Genomic DNA, 26,901 nt, shown 5'->3' on the forward strand with positions numbered 1-26,901 from the left:
TTTGTCAGTGTGGTAAAGCAGAAGCGGTCAGCAGGTCACCAGCCTGGATGTGGAGGACGCCAAGGAGAAGACTTTGAAACAGTGAGATCAGTTGCTGATGTTTCCATAGAAACCCACATCTTTTGGCCAGCTGGCAGTGATGACCATGCCATCAGCCCAGAAGCTCACTTCACACCATTCCCATCTCTTCTTTTACAGTATTCACCTGTTGGATTATGTCTTGGAACCCATTTTCTGAATAACAACTAAATTAGAGCTAATAATATTAGTGATTTGACTGAAAATTGAAGAACTCTCACTTGTAACCAACAGCCTCCCTACCTGTCCAGATTATTACTCAATTTATCCCTCTTCCTTCTATTAGGAAAACCAAACCAAATCAAACCAAACCAAAACAACGCAAACACTGTTCCACTGAGGAAACTGTACTATCCTCTTAGTCCTCACCTACTGCCTTCCTGGTCATTTACTCACTAAAGGAAGGCATTAGCATTGCTTCACTTCCTTCTTCTCCATTCCTTCTCTGTCTTCATTGTCAGGGTCTTGACTATCCACGTGGATGGCCCAGCCAAAACCTGGTCTCTCAGCACGTCTTCCTCATCTCTATCCTGGGTAACAGTGCTGAGTTCATAGTCTTGCTTCTGTGCTTAGTATTTGCATGGTGTGCTTTAGGCAACTCATTTAATATCCTTATTCCCCAGTCTCAATTAAATAAAATGAAAATGATACCAGGAAGGAGAAAAATGGGCAATCACACACGCATTTTGGCCATTTTTATACCTATAGGTCTTCATATCTGCAAAGATGCATTTTACATAATTTATAGGGAGAAATGTATGAAGGACAGAAAATATTTTCAAATGTTTGCTCCAATCCCTGTGTAGTGCCTGGTCTCTGCATATACTTTGGAGAAACTATATATGTTTCCTTCTTGAAAACTGAATTTTAGACACAAAATTTAAACTAGCAGAAATCAATTAACTTCAGAAGAGAGCAAGTGGCAATGTTACAGGGAACTAGACATTTTGTCAGTGATATACAAGTCTGCCGATTTTAAAGGGCCTATTAAACGCTGATTTGAAAAACGAACAATCCCTCCAGGTATTTTTCTCTATGCCCTGCCAGTTCTCCTCGGCATCAGTGTCAGTCCTTGGTTGGGAAAATAGAAAGATCATCAGGCATTTAAACCTTCCATTTTAGAGGCAGGGTGGTTTGGGACACTGCCTGGTTTTAAATCCTGGATCGGCTATTTACCAGCTGCCTAGCCCTCCTGTGCCTTCTTTTCTTAATCTGTAAAATGGAGATGATAATTGTAGCCCCCTTCTAGAATTATTATTAGGGAAAACTGGCATACCTGTGGGTCATGGTAAACACTCAATAAACATTAGTTTTTCATATTCTTTGAATTAGGAATCATCATCCCAGCTTTTCCAGTGAAGAAACGGAGGTTCAGAAACATTAAGTGTCTTATCCTAAAATTACATAGCCAGTGTTTGAACTAGATGCAAACTCAACTGGGGTTGACTTTCAAGTCCTTGCTTGATGTGTGGCACTTTCTGACATTCTTCATGGAAATGCAGTAGTCACATAAATCATCATACACCTTTCCCAAGATTAGTACTTGAAAATATGGCCCACATATTATGAAGTAAAGCCATGATTTATGGTAAGAATTAAAGACCTGGATGTGTAAGTTATTATCCAATCTCAAAATGTTCTTAAGCAAACCATGTCAGAGAGAGTAATCATTCATTTAAAGGCAAATGTGCTCAGCTTCATGTTAATCATAAAGGTAATCACCAACTATGGATGGGAAGCCTCTTAAGGAATATTAGTGTTGAAGAATGAAAATGACACTTCTAGACTTCAGGCTGTCCTCAGTTAAACACATACACACACACACACACACACACACACACACACACAACAAACAAAAACACAGAGAATGGCATTTTAGCAAGGCCAATGAACTGCCCAGCCTTGAAGAGATGGGGAGTACAGAAGCAAAAATTCCAATCCAAGTCTCCATCTAAATGACAATATATGCTGGGTGAACTAGAAATATTTCTAGCTAAGGATCTGCAGCCTAGAGTTACTGGCTAAAAAGTTATTACTGGGTTAGAAGAGATTCCCTTCCCTGCCACTCACTGTTGAAGCTGAGACCCAGGTTTGGCTAGAGAGAATTTGTGACACTGATTAAAGTATAAGCTGTCTTTAACTGAATTTAGAATGTAACTGTTGTTTTTTTATGTAAAAGTAACATTAATGAAAACAGCAAGATGTTTAAGTTAACCACCTGGAATTCAAATTACCTACAGATTGGTTGTAGGTACAGTATTTCCAAAATCCTTTCAACTATAAATGGAAGAATTTGGAATTGGATTAATTTTAAATTGCAGAGTAACAGCTACCTTCAAACTCAGGAAGGTTCTCCAATGTGTTATTAATGGCTTTCAAATATACGGGTGTCCAAAAATGTATACATACTTGGAATCATTAATTCCAGTGGGTTAAATCTGAAAAGAAAGAAGCATCTATTGAGCTATCGGGAAAAATAGTGTGTATACATTTTGGGGGACACCCTGTATCACAAATTCCTTGGCAGAGGCAACTGTTGCTTGTTATGTCACTCATCTTACAACTCTGAGGTTTCTTGCTAATGGAGTTGTGTCTGCGAAAAATTAGGGATTTGTTTTTCAAAATTTCCCTTGGGCAAAGTTTGAATTCAAAGTAGATGAAGGTCAATTGTTGCATCCTAAGACTGCTATGATTTCACAAGTGAATTTGAAAGCACCTGCTCAAATCCAGGAGGTATGCTACACTCTGATAATATTTGAGCCCTAAAGACAGAAAGGAAGAGAATGACTGCAAATCTGAGAAGTTAAAAAATATGGCAAATGCATGTTTACTCAATCACAAGTTCTTTTCAACCATGTGTAGAGTATCAGGGGCTCATTTCCAATAGTCACCCACATAATTTGGTCATTTTTTTTATTACCAGAGAGACAATAACCCATTCACATCAAGTCATTTCACTGTCCTATGTGGCACATTCACTTTTGGAGAACCGATGGCTGAGGAGTTCTCATGTCAATATGAATAAATAGTTTGCTTTTTATAGACATTTAGCCCCTATTTGGTCAAGAGTTATACCTCATCCTTACCATCTCATTAACAAATTTAACACACATCACATGGCCTGAAGGTACTATACAGCTTAGCGTGCATAGCAGTATTATCCAGAGCAGCTATGTGGGCTGACAAAGCCATTCTAACTAATTTAGCTTTGATTTTATTTTATTTAAAAGTAAATGAAAAAATCTCTTTTTAGCCTAAGAAGATAAATAAAGGGATAATCCATTTGCTCTCTTGCACAAAGACTTCATAATTTCAATATTATAAGAAGTAGTAAAATAGTAATTGCCCTAACAAGAACAAAAGGATTCACATTTATTGAGAAAATGCTACATTTAGTAACTCTGATTCTGAAAAATGTGAGTCTAGTTTTCAAGGGAGGTAGCCTGTTAAACACAGGTAGAAAAGGCGTGTCGTTTGGATGCAAGATGACCCCCAGTTCTCCCACTTAGAAGCGTGACAGAGGTCTGTGACTGACCTCTCACAGCTGCTCATCTCTGAGTGGAATTCCCGAGTCTTGATTTAGTGCCTGCTCTGTGTACATGTGGGGTACACACAAAAAACATTGACCCTATTCCTTGTAAGTATGCCTGATAATCAGAAAATTTAGGCAGATAATTTAGGTTCCAACATTAAAGTCAGAGTACAGTCAGGATCTCTTTCCCCACTTTCTAGTTAATGAAAAGTTTTCATTCATACCATTGTAATTAACCTGGTTATTAATTAATTAACAGGAAAGGAGCAAAGGGAAGGCTAAATGATATAGGCATGCCATTTGTGCTAGAAAACCACAGTCTAATATTCTCTAAGTCTTTTCCCCACAGATCCTGGGGGAAGGGACTGGAAAAGAAAGAATAGATGTATGCCCAGTAGTCTGGGTGACACAGAGGGTGCTTCTTGTCAGGCACACCTGGGAGCAGGTCATTGGCCAGGATGGGCATGCCAAGGGTGTGAAATCTGAGATGCATAAGCTCCTGAACAAAGGACTTCCCTTCCTTCTCTCCTGCTGCTCACGCTGGAATCCTGGCTTGTTGGGCTATTGTGCTCTGCACTCACCCACATGGCCCACAGCCATGGGGACTCCACACACAACAGACTGATGGACTGGAACTAGCCTGATTCTCTGCTGAACTCAACCCCACCATAGAACAGAAACTCTGGAGACTGGCTTTGCTTTTTCAGCTCTACCGGATCCCCAGCTGCACCTTTTCCAGGACTGGTTTAACGAAAATGGGACTTGTGAAACCAACAGCTATAACTCCACACAAATAAAAATCACTCATTCTCCCGTGCTAGTCTTAAAACATTCTTTTTTCTCAAGATATCATAAGAACCCGACCTGCAGCACCCAGTGGAGAAAGAATCCCCCACTTCCACCAGTGGGCACCCCACTTCTACCGATAACACCATGACTGCCTTTGATATTTCCCAGTCAACAGCAGACCAAGGTTTTTTGTCTTTACATCCACTCCCTATGACTCCCCTATATTATTTTCACTTAAGATGTTACAAAGATTCAGATGTTACTAGCCAATCACAGACTCTCTCCGACGCTTAGGCTACAACCATGATCAGACTCCTTCCCTTGCCTCTACTTGCTTGTAGTAAGAACAGTTGATTACCATGTCCAGACTAGTCGGTGGAATTTACTCTTTATTTCTTAGGTCTGGCAATCATACCTACACAGGAGTAAAAGGTAATGACCATCCTTGTCAGTTTGAACTTCACAAGAAATACAAAACTGAACCAGAGTAAAATATTCTAAACTTACCGAATTAGTGCTTGGGTGGCCATAACAAAGTATGATAGACTGGTTGGCTCAGTATAATATTATTATTTTATTTTATTTAATATGAAAGAAGGGAAGACTAGATAATATAAGCATGCCATTTATACAGCTTTGCTAGTTTAACATTTTCCAAGTCTGTTCCCTGCTGATCAATGCAGAAGGGACCAGACAAAGACAGTTTTGATGCATGCCCAGTGAGTGACTTGGGAATGTGCTTACCTGACTGTCAATCACACCTGGGAACAGGTAATTGGCCAGAATAGGTGTGGTCTCTGCAAGGGAGCAGAACCTGAATATTTAAACTTCTGAACAAAGGAGTGCACCCTTTTGACTCTCACTGGCATGCCAGGCTCCTGGCTGTCCTGTCACAGGGGTGCACTCCTCTGGGCCCATGTGGCTCACGGCCATTTGGGACTCACACAATGGACTAATGGACTTTAATTAACTGATGCTGACACTGGACACTGCCCCTCCTTGGGCTTTGCAGAACCCCAGCTGCCCCTCTTTTGGGGCTGGTTCAAGGGGCATGGGGCTTCACAACCTGAGGAATGTAACCACACAAGCAAAACCTTTTACCACATCTCACTCTCCCATGGGGCTTCTGCAAATGCTTATTTCAGCAGCATCCCAAGAACCTCAGGCCCACTGGTGACTGGGAAATCAGGCCCACTAATTTCTCCATCAACAATATGACCTCATCTAATCTTAATTCCTAAAGATCCTGTCTCCAGATCACTTGGGGTTAAGGCTTATGGATGTGTATGTACAGAACATGTCACCCCAGGATGTGCCTCTGTAGTACGCAGGGAGTTTTGAAATAAAGGCAGCTTTAACTGCAGGCTCAAGAGAAACTTCTGCCCTCCCTGCCCCCACACCTAACTGCCTAAGAGAATTTGAAGTAGAGGCCTTGCCCATAAGAGATTATCAGCAATAACCATTTCACCCTTTTACATGGCAGGGCGACTTTTATTCACTAAACATCTGCTCTTATCATCCTGCAAAGACCTTTTGAAGTACCCAAAGTGCTTTCCCTCACCCTTAGCTCAGGATGTCTTATATACCTCATCCCCCTTCCTATCTCCGAGCTTCCTGCATGAGGGGTCTCTGACTCTCATGTATGCAGGGTCCCTATACATATGTATGCATTAAATTTGGTTATTTAAAAATGTATTTTGGTTATTTTCTCCTGTTAATCTGTCTCATGTATATTCGACTATAGGATCACCAAGAAGAATCTTGAGGGCAGAGGAAATTTTGTTCCTTCCCGACCTGGGCAAAAAAAGGGGCAGGGGTTCCTACAGAAAGTGACTTCACAGTGTGATCAGATCATAAATGTCTAATTTGGCAGGTCATGGTGAGTACTCACACTTCAGGTATCTAAAGTAAAGGTTTACCTTTTAAAGTAAAGGTTTATCTTTGCATTAAGCAAGCTATGTCCACTTTTATCTGGGCATATAGGATGACACAACTTTGAACTGCCTCTTTTCAGACCCCTCCAGAGAAACCCCCTCAAGAGAGCACATAATCCTTTTAACTGTCCTGTAATCCAGTCCATGCCTTGCTTTCTCCCACCTTCATGTCATGTTCCTTAAATTCCCTTCTTAATCTCAAACACATGAAAGAAGCTGCACCTGTTATCCTTCCCAGCATTTGAGATCTCGCTCCCTGGCCTATGTCATCAATTTTGGCTCAACTGAACTCTTACAAAATTTGTTTACAGGTTTGATGGTTGTTGCTTCAACAGGCTTGAACATATGGGTTTTAGGGAGACATAAGTCAGTCCATAGCAGCTACTCAGCTGGAAAACTGATTTCTACAAGACAACAAAGACCAGATTCTTCTGTGTGGACGGCTTTCAGATAAAATGCAGGACACCCAGTTAAATTTGCATTTCAGGTAAACAACATTTTTTATATATGTGTGTCCACATATAATATTTGGGGCATACTTATGCTAAAAATGTATTCTTTATTTATCTGAAATTCAAATTTAACTGGATGTCCTATATTGTATTCTTTCGATCTGGCAACCATAACTACATGGCAGTAAAAAGAAATCTGAATAGTTAAGGAAGTAAGTGTTAGACCCCCTCCCCCTACGCCGCCGCCCCCCGCCCCCACCCCTGAGCAAGGATGATGGGCCAGGTACAGAAACTCACCAGGGCAGAAAGCTCCAGATGCCTAGCAAGGGGCGAAACTGGAAAATAAGAACCTTGCCCCCAGGGTAACCTATCCTCCCCTAGCATATCATTGGTCATGTGGTTTGGACCCCCTGACTTTTTATATTGCTGGTCATGCAGTCTAGACCCCCCTGACCTTTTCCTTCATAAAGATAACATCTAAGCCTCAGTTATATTTCAGTTCCAGCCCCAGAAAAGCAGCAAAGCCAGACAAGTGGCACCGCGGCTATCTCAGGACCAGCCACATTGACTAATGACCCCCTACTCTGGCACCAACCAATCAGTGGAGACCACAACCCTGAAAGAGCACACCTGGAAAGCTGATGAATAGTCTACTAAGACCCTTCCCTTAGACCTCCAGTAAGATTTCCACCTGCAATAAAGAGATGAAGAAGCTCTGGACAAAGGACCCAGTGCATGCTCCTCCTCCAAGGAGCATGCGCTACCCACAGGCATGTATCCCCCAACCTCTAAGGAACCCCATGAGACTTGCAACCAGGGCAGTGGCAGCTCATCTGGACTCACTCCCTGAACCTGTCTCCAAGGCCTTTCCTTAAATAAATTCAATTTTCTTTAATCACTGCCTGATATGGCTATTTAACCTGCCCTCACGCACCACCCAAGCTAACCTTTCAGTAAGAATCATCAATAAGAACACCTAGACTAAAGTTTATGTGCAATATTTTTGCCATAACCATATCCTGCTTTGATAAATTTAGCAACCTCTTGTTTGAAGGATAAGGAGCCTGGGCACATTATATTTCCAGTTGACCCTTAACGTAGGGGTTAGGGGTACTGACCCCAAGACCTAACTATAGCTGCCACTCAGTATCCGAGGGGATTGGTTCTAAGACTGTCAGCATTAATATAGGGAAGAAAGTAAAAGGGAATGAAATACTTTTCATAAACTGGGAAGCAAGCAGGAACTACTAACAGAACAGAATTCCCACCAACTTACTGGTGAGCAGACCCATTAACACACTCTAAGAGGGCTACCACTGGTCCCAAAAGTCCAGTACTGGAGGTGGGGGAAGGACATGCCTCTGCTCCACGCATGAGCAATAGGAACTAAATGATGTAATGAAACTTTTGGACAGGCACAATGGGAATCAGGATGATGAAGTAGAGGGGCAGGGCCTAGCGTGGGAACAAGCAGAAAGGTAATTGGATTGGATAGAGGGCATGAGAACCCAATAGAATTTACTGGGAGGAGGGCCCAATCCAAGCTCAGGAAAAGTTAGAAGTTTGGGTTGGATAATTTAAATGGTTCTTTGTCTTTGGCCTAAACAAGGAAGATATTTGGAGAATTTACAGAAGCCTCGTGGAGTCTGCCCACCCTGTAGGTCCCTCAGAGTTTATTAATTCCCCTTAATTTACAATAAAACCTTACCATCTCCTTTAAACTTCTCCACGTGTGAGCATTTGGAATTCTTTCCTCACATCACTGCAAAAGGACATATTGTGCACACTAGCAACAAGAACACCCACAAAATCCATGGATGCTCAAGTCCTTCCTATAAAATGGTGTAGCACAATGCATACAGGCAGCCCTCCACATCAAAAAATACTATTTTTGATATCAGGTTGGTTGAATCTGAGGATGCAAAGTCTAGAGATATGGAGGGCAGACTATGAATTTACTGAAAACAAAATCTGCATTTAAAGGGCCCTTTCAATTCAAACCTGTTGAATGACAGATCAACTGTACTTGTAGCAACCACAAGAGGCATGCCAAGAGCTCAAGGAGTCTGGAAGGGAACAGTGTGAATTTCAGTTGTTAGCTCTTCAATGGACTAAGCACTTAAAGGCTACTTCAGGAATGTGGTGAAGACTAGATTGAGGGGGAATATAGGGGACAACCTGGGGGGAGGGGGGCTAGCAATCTGAATCTGTGCCAGTAACCAGTATCCTAATGCACATTCTTATTAGCTTATAATTAAGTCACTGCCCCTTCCAGAGGCAATAATCTGTTTTCCAAAATACTCCCAGTTTACAAGGGCCATGAACCAAGAATTTAACAGCTGAGCCAGAGGGGAGGTCACTGGCACCACCCTGGCCAGGTCTTTGTGTGTAATCCCACTTCCCCCATCCCAACTCACAGAGGGACTGCAAAGCCCATGACAAGTCAGGAAGCCTGGTCCATATCTGGGGAGACAAAGAAACCAAGGGGGTAAATGGGAGAGACCCTCCACATTCGGTACTCAGGCTTTGGGAACAGACTCCCCTGAGTCGCTGTACTAGTACATCTACAAATAAAGTTTTTTTCCTGAATCTTCTCAGTACCCATTGTGTGTTTTTGATTGCCTGGTAAATTCTGCCATTTGTAAATGTTAGGTGCTGATTTGTGACTTAATGGTTTGGGTCACTAGCTACTACTTTGCATAAATTCTGAATAAACATAAGAGCGTACTGGCCAGCAGCCCAAGTAAAAACAAAGGAAGAAAGAAAGCCCATTTTCTCCGCTTCATTCTGCATCTCACTTTACTCAGGATAATTTGACTATCGAGGCACTCACATGCTATTGAATTTGAAAAGCAATGAATATGGATGTACAGCATAGAGCAACTATACAATTTATACTAATAAAAGGGTAATATGCAAATTGGTTGGGACGCCCTCATAGTAATGACTGAACAGCAGGCTGTGTGGGGTGACAAGGCCAGCAGGGGGATTAGTGAGGGACAACCAAACGACTGAATAGCAGGCTGCGTGGGGCGACCAGGCCAGCAGGGGGGGCAGTGAGGGGTGACCAGTCTGACAGTGGGGGACAGTGAGGGGCAACCAGGCCAGCGGGGGGGGGGACAGTTGGGGGTGACCAAGCCAGCAGGCGGGGGGAAGTTAGGGGCAATCAGGCTGGCAGGCAGAGGCGGTTAGGGGTGATCAGGCAGGCAGGCAGGTGAGAAGTTAGGAGCCAGCGGTCCTGGATTGTGAGAGGGATGTCCCACTGCTGGTTTAGGCCTGATCAGTGATCAGGCCTAAACCGGCAGTCAGACATCCCCTGAGGGGTCCCAGATTGGAGAGGGTGCAGGCTGGGCTGAGGGGACTCCCCTTCCCATGCATGAATTTCATACACCGGGCCTTTATAAGAGATAAAACACAGGAAGAGACTCCTCTGGAAAACTATGATGTCCTTTCTGGGATTCACTGTCCCCAGAGAAGAAAAGGAGAGAGTATGATACAAATAAGAGATCAAAGAGGGCAGCCTGTTCCCTGCCTGGGTAATGTGGGTTTTTCCCTGAAGCAAAGCAGTACTCAGCTTGATAAGGAATAGGAAAGGAAAATAAATCTGGGAGATAAGTCTTATTTAAAAGGCACCTTTATGATTGGCATTGTAAAGGAGAGAGGGAGCTCATTAGCAAATGAACTGATAAAACCGCTCACAGCAGGCTTCAAAAAGAAGTGATAATAATTATTGTCTTTCTAAGAAAGGGAGCAACATATCCACACAGTGTCATTCACAAATCCGTTTGCAGACATCACAGAGCAAGCTGCAAAGAGTCTCACAGATTTCTGATTTAATTAAGTGAAGAAAGTGAAAAAAGACTTTTACAGTTTACACTCCCGGATCATAGAAGGTTCTGCATTAAACATGATTTTTTTAAAGCCATTTTAGAAACCTCTAGAGTTTGCTGAACTCTCGTTCAACAGCATAATTTCCCTTGTTTCTCCCAGGATGTTGTACAATTGGCAAACAGGGTGCAGAATTTCTGATGACTAAAGGAAGTGGGCAGCTTTGATCAGAATTCACAATAATATATCTCCCTTGTGAGATAAATGATTTACTTCTGAGGATAAATGGATATTATCTTTCATTATGTATGACATTCATCAGCAACAAGGAAACTTTGGACTGAATGGAAAGTGATTTCATATTAAAAGCCTCATGCAATTCAGACTGAGATGAAAGTGAGGTCTTGCTTTGAAAAAAAAAAAAAAGAGTGCCACAGACTTGGAGGTTTAAATGCATGTGCAGTCAAATATAATCATTCCTCTAAAGCTGAAAATCTGTTAGGAGAAAACTGGGGAATTATGTGACTAGATCAACCTCAATTCTGCACAAAAGCCCCATTTTTTAACCATACTATTCTACTTCCTTGAATGTGCTATTAAGACCAACTTTGAGAACTGAGACTAGTGCCAAAACCAGGTAGGAAAGAGAAAGAAGTGGCGGGGTGTGGTGTAAGTGATTTAAATTCCCATAATCACAGGAAGTCAATGCACCATATCTGGTAGATAAATCAAGAAATAGAGGCTTAGTGTGTTATTTAGAGATAGAAAGTTAACAACTAGGAAAATGTCAAAGGAAAATGATTTAATAGGCTTGCCTGCAGGTTTGGGGAGGGAGTGCAAATTGAGAGAGTTGGGGGTGGGGGAGTTTGTGCAGGAAGATAAGACCAAGGCTGGTGGCTTTTCATCACAAGCACATTTGTATTTTTAATTTATTATTTTTTAAATCACACTTAGACAATAAGCAATTTAAGTACAGCAAATTATTTAATTTTAAAACTGATTCAAGTTCTTTGCTTCATTGACTCCTCATGACCCAGTTATAAAATCACATCTTCATTTGATTTTCAGTAACAGGAATTCCCCCATACTGTAGTATATCTTAGACACACAAAAAATTTATCATGAAAGACAATGTGAAAAAAATGAGGAGGCAAGCCACAAACTGGGAAAAAATATTTGTAAAAGGTATTATCTGATACTAGACTGTTATCCAAAATATACAAAGAATTCTTAATACTCAAGAATAATAAAACTAACCACACAGTTAAAAAGTGGGCCCAAGACCTGAACAGACACTTCACCAAAGAAGATATAAGGATGAGAAATAAGCATATGAAAAGATGCCCCACATTGTTTGTCATTAAGAAAATGCAAATTAAAACAACGAGATACCACTGCACACCTATCAGAAAGATCAAAATTCAGGACAATGACAACAAGGAATGCGGGTGAGAATGGGGCCATAAGGAATTCTCATTCATGGTGGTGGAAATGCAAAATGGCGCAGACACTTGGGAAGACAGTTTGACAGTATTTTACAAAACTAAACACAGCCTTATTACATAACCCAGCAATCATGATCCTGGCTATTTAGCTGAAGGGGTTAAAAACTTATGTTCACACAACATCCTGCATAAGGATGTTTAGAGCAACTTTATTCACAATTGCCACAACTTGGAAGGAACCAAGAAGTCCTTCAGTAGGTGAATGGATAAATAAACTGTGGTACATCCAGATAATGGGATATTATTCAAGGCTAGAAAGAAATGAACTAGCAAGCCATAAGAAAGACATGGAGAAAATTTAAGTGCATACTACTACATACTACTAAGTGAAAGAATTCAATCTAAAAATGCTTCATACTGTATGATTCTAACTGTATGATACTATGTAAAAGGCAAAAACTATGGACACACAAAAAAGATCAGTGTTTGCCAAGGATTGGGGGTAAGATGAATAGTCAGAGCACAGAGAATTTTTAGGGCATGAAAATACTCTGCATTACTCCATAATGATAGACCTAAACTGGCAGTTGGTCATCCCCTGAGGGGTCCCAGATTGGAGAGGGTGCAGGCCGGGCTGAGGGACAACCCCCCCCCCCCCTATGCACAAATTCCATGCACCGGGCTACTAGTCTACACTAATAAAAGAGAAATATGTAAATTGGCCATCACTTCATGACAGCTAATCAGGAGTGAGTATGCAAATTAGCAGGACAAAGATGGCAGCAGTGATGGAGCCAGCTGGAGCAAGCGGGAGACTTGGGTCACCCCTGGCAATGGAGGAAGCCAAGCTTCCCGCCTGCCCGGGCCAGCCGCCGATGGTGGGGCCTGTTTGTCCAAACCCACAGAATGTACAAGGGTGAATCCTAATGTAAACTATGCAAGGTGGATGATTATGATGTGTCAGTGTATATTCATCAGTTACAACAAATGTGTGACAATGTTGTTCATAGGGAGGCTATGCTCCTGTGGGGGAAGAGAGTATATGGGATAACTCTGTATTTTCTCCTCAATTTTGCTGTTAACCTAAAACTACTCTAAAAGTAAAGCCTTAATTATATATATATCTATAATAATAAAAGTGTAATATGCTAATTAGATTGGACTTCCTTCCGAATATCCCTCCTTCCAGACAAAGCCACAGTGGGGGGGTGGGGGGCCCAGGGCCAAGGCCCATGCACAAATTTTGTGCATCAGGCCTCTAGTATATATATATATATATATATATATATATATATATATATATATATATATATATATATGACAGCCAAATGAAACCAGATCTAAGTATAGTAGTAGAACCAAATATAGAATGATGGAGTTGGAAGAAATCATAAAGGACATTTAAACCACCTGATTTCATAGAAGATAGTATTATAAGACAAAGATGGGAAACTTGCCAAAGCCATCAAAGGGCATAAAGGGTAAATAGGGATTAAATCCTTGGATTGTTTCTAAATTCAGTGCACTTTTTGCTATCTTACATTTTCTCTTAAAAAGAAAAGACATTCCTAAGTCCACCTGCCATCCCTCATGCCAAAATTTTCTGAGTCTTTCCAGTGAAAGCCTGTGTATCTTTGGAGATTAATCAGCATGATTCAAGTGGCTAGAGTTCTAGTAACCAAGCAAGGTCAAAAAAAGGTGGCAATATCAATATTAGTAGCTTGGACAATATTAAATAATGAAATAAATTCTAAACTATAATGTCATATGAGAACTGGGAGTATCATGCCAGAGCATGGGTAAGGATGAGTGAGCTAGAAAAGGCATGTGAGAGAATATTCTTTCTAATACTGATATGGTTATGATTTTTTAAAATGTATTTTGATCATTCAATTACAGTTGACTTATAATATATTAGTTTCATGTGTACACTGCAGTGATTAGACATTATATAGCTTATTAAGTGATCATCCTGATAAATCTCATGCCCATGTGACACCATACATAGTTATTACAATACTAGGGGCCCAGTGCATGAATTTGTGCACCTTGAAAGGAACTGTGGGCCGCCAGGCTGCGGTGGGCACAGGGGCGGGTCTTGGCCCATTCTCTGCACCCCTGCCCGGCCCTTCCTGCTGTGGCCCCCGGTACCCTCTCTGCCAGCAGCCCCGCTCTCGCTGCCACCGTTCCCAAGCACTGATGGTGCCGGCGCCACTTCCACCTGCTGCTGGCGCGGAGCAATTGGGGCTGGCACCAGCAGCAGGTGCAAGTGGGGCCTGTGCCATCAGTGGGTGCAAGTGGCAGCTGCTGCCCCAATCACCCCTCAGGAGCAGGGGTGGGTGGAGAAGCCCTCAGGGGTGATCAGGGCCAGCAGTCGCCGCTCGCACCCGCTGACAGTGCCAAGCAATCGGGACCAGTGCCGGGCGCTGGCAGCAGGTGCAATCAGGGCCGGTGCCAGCAGCAGGTGCAAGTGCTGGGCAGGACCGCGGCACATGGGGGGTGGGCAAAGAGTTTTCAGTAACCACCAGAGGCTGGCCCAATGACAGCGACCGGCGTCCCGCCTTGGTCTGGCGCCCCCCCCACCACCACCTCCCTCACCTGCTCCACCATCCCACCGCAGCCAACACCCTCCATGTTCCGTGCATGCCCCTTGGTGGTCAGTATACATCATAGCAACCGGTTGTTCGGTTGTTCCGCCATTCAGTCTATTTGCATATTAGCCTTTTATTGTATAGGATTATTCCCTATGTGGTACTTTACATCCCCATGGCTATTCTGTAACAACTAATTTGTACTTCTTAATCCCATTACCTTTTTCACCTATCCCTTCAACCCCCTTCCCATCTGGACACCATCAAAATGTTCTATGAATCTATGAGGCTGCTTGTTTATTTTGTTTTAGATTCAATTGTTGATAGATATGTATTTATTGCCATTTTATTGTTCATATTTTTAATCTTTTTCTTTTCTTCTTAAAGAAGATACTTTAACATTTCATGTAATACTAATTTGATGGTGATTAACTCCTTTAGTTTTCTCTTGTCTAAGAAGGTCTTTATCTGTCCTTTGATTAAATAGTAGCTTTGCTGGGTAATCTTGGTTGTATGTCCTTGCTTTTCATCACTTTGAATATTTCTTGCCACTCCCTTCTGGCCTGCAAAGTTTCTGTTGAGAAATCAGCTGACTGTCTTATGGGAGCTCCCTAGCAGACAACTAACCATCTCTTTGTCTTTAACCATTTGCATTTTTTCTGATGTATCTTGGTGAAGGCCTCTTTGGGTTCATTTTGTTTGTGACTCTCTGCCCTTCTTGGACTGATATGTCTATTAGAGGCCCGGTGCACGAAATTCGTGCACGGAGGGGGGTTGTCCCTCAGCCCAGCCTGTACCCTCGCCAATATGGGACCCCACAAGGGATGTCCGACTGCCCGTTTAGGTCCACCGGGATCTAAACGGGCAGTCGGACATCCCTCTCACAATCCAGGACTGCTGGCTCCCAACTGCTTGCCTGCCTTCCTGATCACCCCCTAACCACTCTGCTGCCAGCCTGTTTGACCCCAACTTCCCTCCTCTGCCAGCCTGGTCACCCCTAACTGCCCTCTCCTGCAGGTTTGATCACCTCCAACTTCCCTCCCTTGCAGGCCTGGTCCCTCTCAACTGCCCTCCCTTGCAGGCTGGGTGCCTCCCAACTGCCCTCTCCTGCTGGCCATCTTGTGGTGGCCATCTTGTGTCCACATGGGGGCAGGATCTTTGACCACATGGGGGCAACTATATTGTGTGTTGCAGTGATGATCAATCTGCACATTACTCTTTTATTAGATAGGATAGAGGCCTGGTACAGGGGTGGGGGCCAGCTGGTTTGCCCTGAAGGGCGTCCCGGATCAGGTGGGGGTTCCCTTGGGGCATGGGGCGGCCTGAGCAAGGGGCCTGTGGTGGTTTGCAGGCGGGCCACGCCCCCTAGCAACCCAAGCAGAAGCCCTGGTATCTGGAATTTATTTTCCTTCTACAATTGAAACTTTGTAGCCTGGAGCGGAGCCAAGCCTGGGGCTCCCTCTGAGGCCAGCAGCCATTTGTGTTGGGGTTATAATTGAAACTTTGTTGCCTTAAGCGGGTGGGCCCGGCCAGGGTGTGTGGAAAGCTTTGCTTCCCCTGTTGCCGGCGGCAACCCTGGCCTGCTCTCTCAAGCTCCATTCTGCCGCCATTTGTTTGAATTTGTTTACCTTCTATAATTGAAACTTTGTAGCTTGAGTGGAGGCTTAGGCCTGGCAAGGGCAGGCGGAAAGCTTGGCTTCCTCTGTTACCTAGGAAACCTTGCTCTCTGTGGCTGTAGCCATCTTGGTTTGGGTTAATTTGCATGCTCGCTCTGATTGGCTTGTGGGCGTGTCGGAGATATGGTCAATTTGCATATTTGTCTATTATTAGGTAGGATTTCCTTCGCCACATTAGGGAAGTTTTCTGTCATTGTTTTTTCAATTCCTTGTTCTCTCTCTTCTTCTGATACCCCCAAAATGTCAATGTTGGTATGCTTGCAGTTGGCCCAGAGGCTCCTTACACTATTCTCATTTTTAAAAATTCTTTCTGCTGTTCTGATTGTATGTTTTCTGCTTCCTTATATTCCAAATCGCTGATTTGATTCTCAGCTTCATCAACTCTCCTGTTGACTCCCTGTATACTAAACCCTCAATTTTGTGGACCATGATTTAGCAGACTTCAGATTCAATGGACAAAATTTCTGGTCCATATATGTGAAAATTAATACCCTGCTAATTTTAAAATGCTTTTAGCCATGGTTTGCTTATAATTAAATTATTTTGTGTTATTAATTTTATGTTATTTTTAAGAAATTTTAGTGACTAGGCCATATGTTGGGAAAAACACTCTAGTGTAATTTCACCTACATAAATAAATATAACATATCTACCACTATTCTACATATTTGAATCTAATAGTCACCACTCGTGAACAATATTTGGTGAATGATCATACCTCACCGCACAGTAATTGGTTCTGTTGTCACGTGGCGTGACTTTCTGCAGCAGCTTCAAAGCATGAGCTAAACCATGTCCCAGCCATGTGCATTTGTTTACTCATGGTGACTGGTGAATGCATGCATTTTAGACGTATTCAGTATAAATTTAAAATTACAGTATACATTGAGAAAACATTTCTGTGAAATTAAACTTTTCATACATAATTTTAATTACACAAACGTGTCTACATAAGTAAGAACAGGTAAACTAATTAATTGGTCAATTTTTTACATACTCATTTGGAAAACATACTTCATTATATAATGGACTTTTGGCTTTTACAGACATCCCCTCACCTGAATTAATCCATTATATTGAGGTTTCACTGTAATGTATTTTTCATTTCAGTGAGTGTAGCCTTCGTTTATGGCTGGCTCTTTTTTATGGTTTCTATGTCCTTTTTGAAGGTCTCATTAAGTTCCTTGAATATCTTGATAACTATAGTTTTGAACTCTGTATCTGGTAGTTTGTTTGCCTCCACTTTATTTGGTAATTTTTCTGGAGATTTCTCCTGTTCTTTCATGTGAGATCTGCTTCTTTGTTTCCACATTTTAGCTGCTTCCCTATGTTTATTTATAAGTATTAGGCAGAGCTGCTATGTCTCCTGGATTTGGTAGAGTGGCCTTGTGTAGTAGGTGTCCTGTAGGGATCAGTGGTGCAGCCTCCCCAGTCACTTGAGCTGGGCCCTCCAGGTGTGCCCCTGTGTGGGCTGTGTGCACTCTCCTATTGTAGTTGAGTCTTGATTGCTATTGGCTTTACTGGGAGGGACTGAGCCTGAATAAGTCTGTGTGCAGGATCTTTAAGAGGAACTACCTAGGACTCCAGCAGTCCTCCATCTCACTCAGCCACAATCCCCGTTGGTATTTACAGCCAGAAGTTATGGGACTTCACTTCCTGGCTCTGGAACTCTGGGGTGGAAGTATGTTATGTGCCTGGGACCCCTGGCTCCTCAGGGGGCACTTCTGCAGCCGAGATATGCGTTCTGAACATTAATTTCCACGCATGAGTGTGGGACCAAACTATTCTGCCTCTCCCCCCACCTCCTACCAGTCCTATGTGACTTCTTTAAATCCCTAATTGTATGACTTCCTTTCAGCTAGATTTCAGGAGGTTCTGAATAATGGTTGTTATTTAATTGTAATTTTGATGTGGTTGTGGGAAGATTTGAGTACCATATTTACCTACGCCACCATCTTGACTGGAGATATGAATATGATTCTTGACCTCTAATTAAAATGATGGAAAATGCCTTCTGGTACAAGCTGATAAAAATTAAGTGGATATCCATAGACAGTAAATTCAAATTAGAATGAAAAATAATGTTATTTAACTGGAATGTTGGGCAAGGTGAAATGGAAATACAGAGGTGAACAGTGGCTTGAAATCAATAAAACATGATTATTTTGTAAAAGAAAAAGAGAGAGACAGAGAGATTGATTCAGTTAATCAAGTTATGGGTGATATATTTGATATTCCTATGTGGTTTTTATCTGTGACAAATCAATGAGAAAATGTTATCAGAAAGTACCTCTACATCTTGTGTAATAAATGAAGAGAAACCTAATCTCCTTGAGGACCTCCTTCTGTGTCTCAGGGCACATGATAAGCATGCATTAGAACTTAGATTTGATTTCAAGTTAAGCTGACACTGGAGATCATGTTTATTTCTCTATCCTGTGTTGTTCTTGACCATTTCAATAGTACAATGTATATTTTTAAGTGCTTCATTTCATTATTAACTATCTTTTGAAGAAGAGGGAGCCTATCATTTTATACTTAATGTACAGATAAAGATAAAAGTGAAGATAAGAGTTAAATTATTTGCTCACAGTTATATAATGGCATAATGGAATTAATCTAAAAATGACTAAAAATACAGTGATACTTAATATGGCTTTGTATTTAACAGCATATTGCCACATTCTAAGCACCTCAATTCATGCGCCCTTCTCAAATTTAATATACACTACTGCCAAAAAAAGAGGTGGCATATCTGAAAACAGAAACCTCATTAAATATTCAAAATGAGAAAATTTAGTAGGCAATTGATAACAAAGGTAAAGAAAAAGCAAAAAGCTAAACAAGATTAATAAACTAACCTAGGAATTAGCAACAGCATGAAATCACACTCACCTCTAGGCTGACAGGACAAAAGGAGAAGTCTGAGTCAAGAAAACCAGGGTAAATCAGTGGGTCTCTCAAGACAGAAATCAGAACCCTAAATTAGCCTAGCTGTTGCTAGAAATAAACCAAGATACAGAGAAATCAGAAAGCACACACACACACACACACAGAAGAAATGGAGTCCTGTTTTCCAATTCAGTGCTTCCTACTGGCCAGCTTTCCTGAGAAGGGCGTGGCCATGAGAGCCTGGGAAATGTGGTTTCCTGAGACAGAGAACAGGACCCAAGAAAGGCAGGCATGGACCTAAGAGCAAAGAGGTTAGAGATCAGCAGGGTTGGCCATGCCATACACTCTGTAGAGCACACTGTAAGTTTTATCTCTATATCTGTGTCTAGATAACAAACACTCCTGCCCATTTTTATAACACCAGTAGCACAGTACCTTTTCCCCAATCTTTCTATATATATTAGAGATCTTAACAAACTTATAAAGACTACAATAGTAAGCCTTTGCCTAAGTCTTCATTAAGATTCTTCACTACTCCTTCCAATTCAAACCCACCTCTACCACAAACACTAACACGCACATAACGGCACTTGCACATGTACAAGCACAAACACTCACCTCACACCCTGCTCTCAGCACCTGGGAGTAAGCGATGTATACCTCTGGACACTCATTTCCTCCTTTGCCAACAGAGACAATCGCCCTGGCCTTGCGCACAACACAGAACTGTCCCTACTAATTATTTAAAGCACATACACTCTTTTGAAGATGAAAAGCGCTAGTTTTCTCATTCTGTTCCTTGGCTTCAAGTAAAATAGCTACATTATACAAAAGTTTCTGGGGATTTATTACCAGACCTCTCTCCAAAAAAAGTTGCGCCACAATTACAACTTTAATGACCTACTCTAAAACTTCCCAAGGCTACAACATAATTAGTCTGTTTTATAATTAGTACTTTAAAAAAATCGTTTGTCAGAAGTAAATAAGAAGTGACTGGGATTCCTAGAAGTAATCTACATTATTTAAAAGGGAGAAGTCATATTTATCAAAATCCTACAATTTTCCAGATTCTGTGCTAGACACTTCCAAATCGCCAGTATTGCTAAGTCAGCAGTGATTTATTTGTGGTTTCAAAAGTAAAAAAAAAAAAGCTGAAACCGGTTTGGCTCAGTGGATAGAGCGTCGGCCTGCGGACTGAAGGGTCCCAGGTTTGATTCCGGTCAAGGGCATGTACATTGGTTGCGGGCACATCCCCGGTGGGGGGTGTGCAGGAGGCAGCTGATCGGTGTTTCTCTCTCATCGATGTTTCTAGCTCTCTATCCCTCTCCTTTCCTCTCTGTAAAAAATCAATAAAATATATTTTTTAAAAAATGTAAAAAAAAAATTGGAGGTTTGGAATGATTAAGCAATTTGATCAAGTCACAAAGCTAGTAAAGCTTGAAGCTATGATTTGTGTCCAGGGCTTTTTGACCCATAACATTTCATCCAAAATAAGCCACCTGACAATGAAGAACCGATGCTGCTTTTAACAGTGAACCAGTGCTGCTTTCTGTTGACTGATCAGTGATGCTTTCAAAGAAAGATCTAGATTAAAAGGGGAAAATGTAAATAATAATATAAATGCAGTGACTTTAAAATGGAGCTGCCGTGCCAGAGGAACTGCCTCACATGTCTTATACATCAAATCTTTGGGATATTAAAACAGGGCAAGTTGTAAACAATATTATGTCCCAAAGAACTGTTTGCCAAGATAACAAGCGATCAGCTATTTTGACTTCTGAACTGATGACTACTGGACTGAAAATTAAAAGCATTGCTCAGAAGGAGCATCAGTATGTTATGTTATCTGCACCAATAGAATGCCTCCTTGTATTGATGTAATTGTGCCCCTTCACTTTCTCATTAATACACGTTGCCTTTGTCTTCTATTCAAAGTATTATTTGGGCTTCTGCCTGAATTAATGATTCTCAAATAGCTATTTTTATCTATTTCCAATGATGCTTGTTTGCCTTTTTTATTTTTAAGTTAACATAGTATATTCTAGCTTTAAATGCCATGATCACTGTTCAGGATGAGGTTATTTACATAATAGAAGTTCATGGTTTAGGATCACATCTCGGAGGGACCAAATGTTTTTAGATGTCAAACTTACTTAATTTCACTACACATTTATATTTTTAAGGTCAAATATATATAAAGTATCTATCTCTCTATTTACCTATCAATATACTGATTTTTTATTACCACAATTCTAATGTTTGGTTTCTTAGTGAATAATTTTTAAAGGACTTGGTGTTTAGTCCACCTGAACGAATGAAAAAACTAGTAAAATACTATTACTGATTTAAAAACATGTGATTCCATAGAAATACATTTATTTTATTCATCAAATAGAGAACATTTTCCTCAATAAAAATCATTCTTAAACATATTTGCATTAATATTTCATAATCATGATAATCTATTGTAATCTTTGTTCTAGTGAACAAAGAATTTGAATCCTCTGTTACAGAATATGTTATTGTGCAGTTTGTCCCACTAGTTTTTTCTATGAATTCTTTTTAAAAAATATATTTTTATTGATTTCAGAGAGGAAGGGAGAGGGAGAGAAAGATAGAAACATCAATGATGAGAAAGAATCATTGATTGGTTGCCTCCTGAATGCCTCACACTGGAGATAGAGCCCGCAACCCAGGCATGTGCCCTGAACAGGAATAGAACCGTGACTTCCTGGTTCATAGGTCAATGCTCAACCATTGAGCCATGCCAGCAGGGCTTTCTATGAATTCTTTAAATGATATATAAATATCTTTATAAATGATATATAAATATCTGTTTGTGCAACCATGGACTTGTCGGGTTCTGGATCCAAGCGCCGGCATTAGGAGCCTGGAGAGAAAAGAGGGCTAAAAGTAATTATAGGGCACAGAGCCAGGCTCCCTGTCTGAAACTGGGGGGCCAGGCTATGTAGCTCATGCCTGCAAAGTCCTTTAAGAAAACCTGCTTCTAATTGACTGCAATCTCAGAGGGAAGGCAGGGGTGGGTGGGAAGAGATTAACCAAAAAACTTATATTCATATATGCATAACCTATGGACACAGACAATAGTGTGGTGAGGCCTGGGGTCGGGGGAGGTGTTGGCAAGAAGGGGTCAATGGGAAAAAGTGGACCTCTGTAATACTTTCAACAGTAAAGATTTTTTTAAGTAGAAAAAAAAAAGAAAACCTGCTGTTGAGGAAAAAAAAATTGCCTGGGCTTATAGCTCAAAGAGTAACCAAAGGAACTCTCTGTGATGATGGCGAAAAGCTGTCCATTATGGTAGCCACTGGCAACTGGGAAAGCTCATTTTAAATTGTATGCAATTTAATTGACTGGGAATTAAATTTAAGTAGCCCCAAGTGGCCGGTGGCTGCCTGATTGGGCAGTACCGCTCTAAGTAAATGGAAGGCCCAGGGAGGAGGGAGGACGTGGACGCCAATGCATGAGCTGACTGGAGACTTCCACTGATTTGGGGACTGAATCTGCTTATTGCCAATATCACCTCCTTATAAAGCCTGGTTCTAGGCTGCCTGAATCTAGGGGTTCTGAGAGACAACTGCCAATAGCAATATAGAGAGAGATGGAAACAGAAAAAGGGAAAGAAAAAGGAAGGAAGAGTGAGAAAACCATTGACCGGCTGCACGCCTCACACTGGGGATAGACCATGATCTCCTGGTTCATAGGTCCACACTCAACCACTGAGCCAGGACAGCCGGGCTGTGAGGGTTTAATCTTGAGGAGAGAACCCTTGTGGAGCCTGCAGTGTGGAACAGCAGAGGGAATGGAAGTGTTGATAGTGGGGGAGCACAGATTAGGCCAGCTGAACTAAATGCATCTGTTCACTTAATACAAGTAGGTCTCCCATTTGAGCTTGTATCAGAATCCCCTGGAGGGCCATTAAAAGCAGATTGCTGGGCACTACCCCCGAGAGCCTCTGATCAGAAGCAAGGTCCAAGAGCCAGCAGCATCAGCAGCGACTGACATGGAATTCGCATAGCTGGTCACCACCCCAGACCTTCTTATAGACTCTGCATTTGAACAAGTTCCACAGGCTATTTGTATGCACATAGAGGTTTGAGAATCACTAGGCAAGCGAGCTTGTCATATATTCATTGATTATGAAATTCAAATACCACAGAACCTGCTTTCTCTTTACTATGGTTTTCTCTTACAAGTGAATTATGGTTCCCTCCACTATTGTGACTCCCACAACCCAATTCTATATGCATTAGATTTTTAGGGTTTTCTGTCCAATGACTGCCACCCTTACTTATTCATGAGCACGATTAGCAATTTATTCTTATTTTGTATTATTTCTATCACTCAGTGGTTTGGGTGGGATGGCTGCAAGACAGATGCATGTGCTCAAGCTGCCTTCTTTTTTTAAAAAAATATATTTTTATTGAATTCAGAGAGGAAGAGAGAGAGAGACAGAAACACCAATGATGAGAGAGAATCATTGATCAGCTGCCTCCTGCACACCCTACACTGGGGATCAAGCCCAAAACCTGGGCATGTGCCCCGACCAGGAATCAAATCATAACCTGATTCATAGGGCGACACTCAACCACTGAGCCATGCAAGCCAGCCTCAACTGCATTCTTGATGTCATATTCTGAGCATGTTCTGTTATAAAGAAGGCTTTAAACAACTATATAGGTGAATCATGAGTTGACTCAAAACTCAAATGTCAATATTAAAAAATATTTGGATGAATGATCCTTTATGAATGAACAAGTTAAGTGGTAAATATAACTGAGAATAATTATGAAGTAACATTTGCAAAACCTTGGAAGATGAGAGAGCTGCCAATAGACTGGAGGTGGTCAAATATTCTTATTTCAGAGAGTTTTGTATTATGACAGCCCTGGTTATGCAAGTCTATTTTCATCTCTTTGAAATAAGAATATTTGGAGCTGAGGGTGACATGAAAGAAATCTGAGAGAAATAGCTAACATGATGGATGATACACTTCTTCAGGTTCAAAAATATTCTCAGAAGCACAGAGTCTGAAAGGGAGGATCAAAAGATAAAAATTGAAATTATATAGGGATATTTTTTCAATGCTACATTACATGAGAAAACTCTACTATGCAAAGGTACAATAGAGGATTCTTTTTCAGTAGAAATTTGTATAAATAAAGTTTTGGGCTTCATTTAGTGTCACATACCATACAGGGTAGAGCAAAAGTAGGTTTACAATGTGAGTAAGAGAAAAACAATTTATTCTTGCATTATTATTTATTAATTATTGTATTATTTTCCATAGGGACAACTGTATCATAGACATTTTAAAACAGTTTTCAAAGGGCAACTTAGTTGATATTCTGATAAATATGCTTCCCTGACTAGTGACAGTATGTGAACTGATTAAAGAGCTATTGGAGGCCTAAACAGAAATCTGATATTCAGGGTAAAAAAGAAGGTCCTATGATGGCGTGATGTGAGACATGTATTTTTCACCAGAACAATTAGGCATTATTTGGAGAGCACTCCTGCTTAGGCAGCTAGACCAATTGCCTCAGCTCAGGAACTTATGAATCTCTTGATAAGAAATTTACAATGACATCCTTTAGCATTAAAGGGGCTGGTCCTGTGGTACTTTCTTAATTGTGGATTAGGACTGACAGGACCTAAAACAAACATTCACCAATATGTGTGGTTAGTGCTGACATATTATCCCTGCGGAGAATAAAGATTTGAGATAAACCATTTTTCTTCCTAAGAGTGATTTGGGGAGCATGAGTTTATTAGTAATACCCAAGTTAGGATCAATCAGTATAAATTTTGGGGGGAAATCAGATCAAACAGAATTAACCAGCTACCTTTATTGTAAAATTTCTCAGAATCTTTAATTGACCAATGTATAATGTGAATTTCTAAGAAGAACTATGAAATTCTATATTTTCCCCAGGGTATGTGATTATGAAATCCCACTTAAAATATCTTACACAGGTAATTGATTATGAAAAAAAAAAACACACAACACTTTAGGAAACACTTAACTAGTAAATTTCTAGGTTCTCTTCCATGCTCAGTTTCTTTCTCTCTCTCTCTCTCTCTCTCTCTCTCTCTCTTATGCCAATCCTACCTAATAAAAGAGTAATATGCAAATTAGCCATCACTCTGCTACACTCACAAGCCACACCCACCAGCCACGCCCACCAGCCCATCAGAACGAGTATGCAAATAAACCCAACCAAGATGGCTACAGCCACAGAGAGCAGGAGGGAGGCTTGGGTTTCCCAAGCAATGGAGGAAGCCAAGCTTTCCGCCTGCCTTGCCAGCCTAAGCCTCCACTCAAGGCTACAAAGTTTCAATTATAGAAGGTAAACAAAGCCAAACAGAAATGGCGGCAGCCACGGAGAGAGCAGGAGGTTTAGCTCCGCTCCAGGCTACAAAGTTTCAATTGTAGAAGATAAATAAATTCCAGATACCAGGGCCTCCGCTTGGGTCGCCGGGGGGCATAATTGGCCTGCAAACCACCACAGGCCCCTAGCCCAGGCCGCCCCACACCCCAAGGGAACCCCCACCCTGATCCGGGACACCCTTCAGGGCAAACCAGCTGGCCCCCACCCATGCACCAGGCCTCTATCCTATCTAATAAAAGAGTAATATGCAGATTGACCATCACTCCAACACACAATATGGCTGCCTCCATGTCATCAAAGATCCTGCCCCCATGTGGACACAAGATGGCCACCACAAGATGGCCAGCAGGGGAGGGCACTTGGGAGGGACAAGGCCTGCAAGGGAGGGCAGTTGGTGATCAGGCAAGCAGGGGAGGGCAGTTGGGAGGCACCAGGCCTGCAAGGGAGGGCAGTTGGAGGCGATCAACCCTGCAGGGGAGGGCAGTTAGGGGTGACCAGGCCGGCAGAGGAGGGAAGTAGGGGGCAAACAGGCTGGCAGGGGAGCAATTAGACATCAATCAGGCTGGCATGGGATTGGTTAGGGGGTGATCAGGCTGGCAGGCAGAAGCGGTTAGGGGCAATCAGGAAGGCAGGCAGGCGAGCAGTTGGGAGCCAGCAGTCCTGGATTGTGAGGGGTCCCAGATTGGAGAGGGTGCAGGCTGGGGTGAGGGACACACCCCTGTGCACGAATTTCGTGCACCGGGCTTCTAGTAAATAAATAATAGACAACAGAAGAAACAAAAAATACTACCACAAAAATCACTAAGTCTCAGTGACAGAATGGGGTGAAGTCTGAATACACCGTTGTTATACATATATCATTGTTCTCAATATGACGTCAGTTATCATGATTTAAAAATTTGACTACATTCAAGACATGTTTATTACATATATCTAAATTAATACAAACTTTATGTCTCATTATTATCCCAAATATTCTTTCTTACAAAAGATTCCCAGCTCAGTATGTCTGGACTTCTAAAGTGTGTGAAGAGACTTATGTCTATTAGTTTTCAACAGAGATCAAGAAGTAAAACAGCTGTGCTTGTGGTATTCAGTGCTCTGGGGATGGTTTAACACCTCCAATGTGGAGGATCCATGCAGCTCTGGACTCTGCTCCCTTCCAGTTCACACTGTACCTGCCTCATCCACCTCCACCTCTGTCATGTCTCACCACCTTGTCAAGTTCTTAATTTCTAATCACAGAGTGTGTGTGGGATGTACATGTGCAATTT

The 26,901-nt window shown here is 41.7% G+C and overlaps 1 protein-coding gene across 5 annotated transcripts in view; it reads right to left on the minus strand.

Annotated features, from left to right (window-relative positions):
- NRG3 (neuregulin 3) overlaps positions 1–26,901 on the minus strand; it is a gene marked incomplete at both ends in the record, with an annotated part of 1,054,567 nt that overhangs the window by 247,772 nt on the left and 779,894 nt on the right. The window lies entirely within an intron of this gene.

This window comes from Cnephaeus nilssonii (genome assembly GCF_951640355.1).
Source record: "Cnephaeus nilssonii genome assembly, chromosome: 16".
Lineage (NCBI taxonomy): Eukaryota > Metazoa > Chordata > Mammalia > Chiroptera > Vespertilionidae > Cnephaeus > Cnephaeus nilssonii.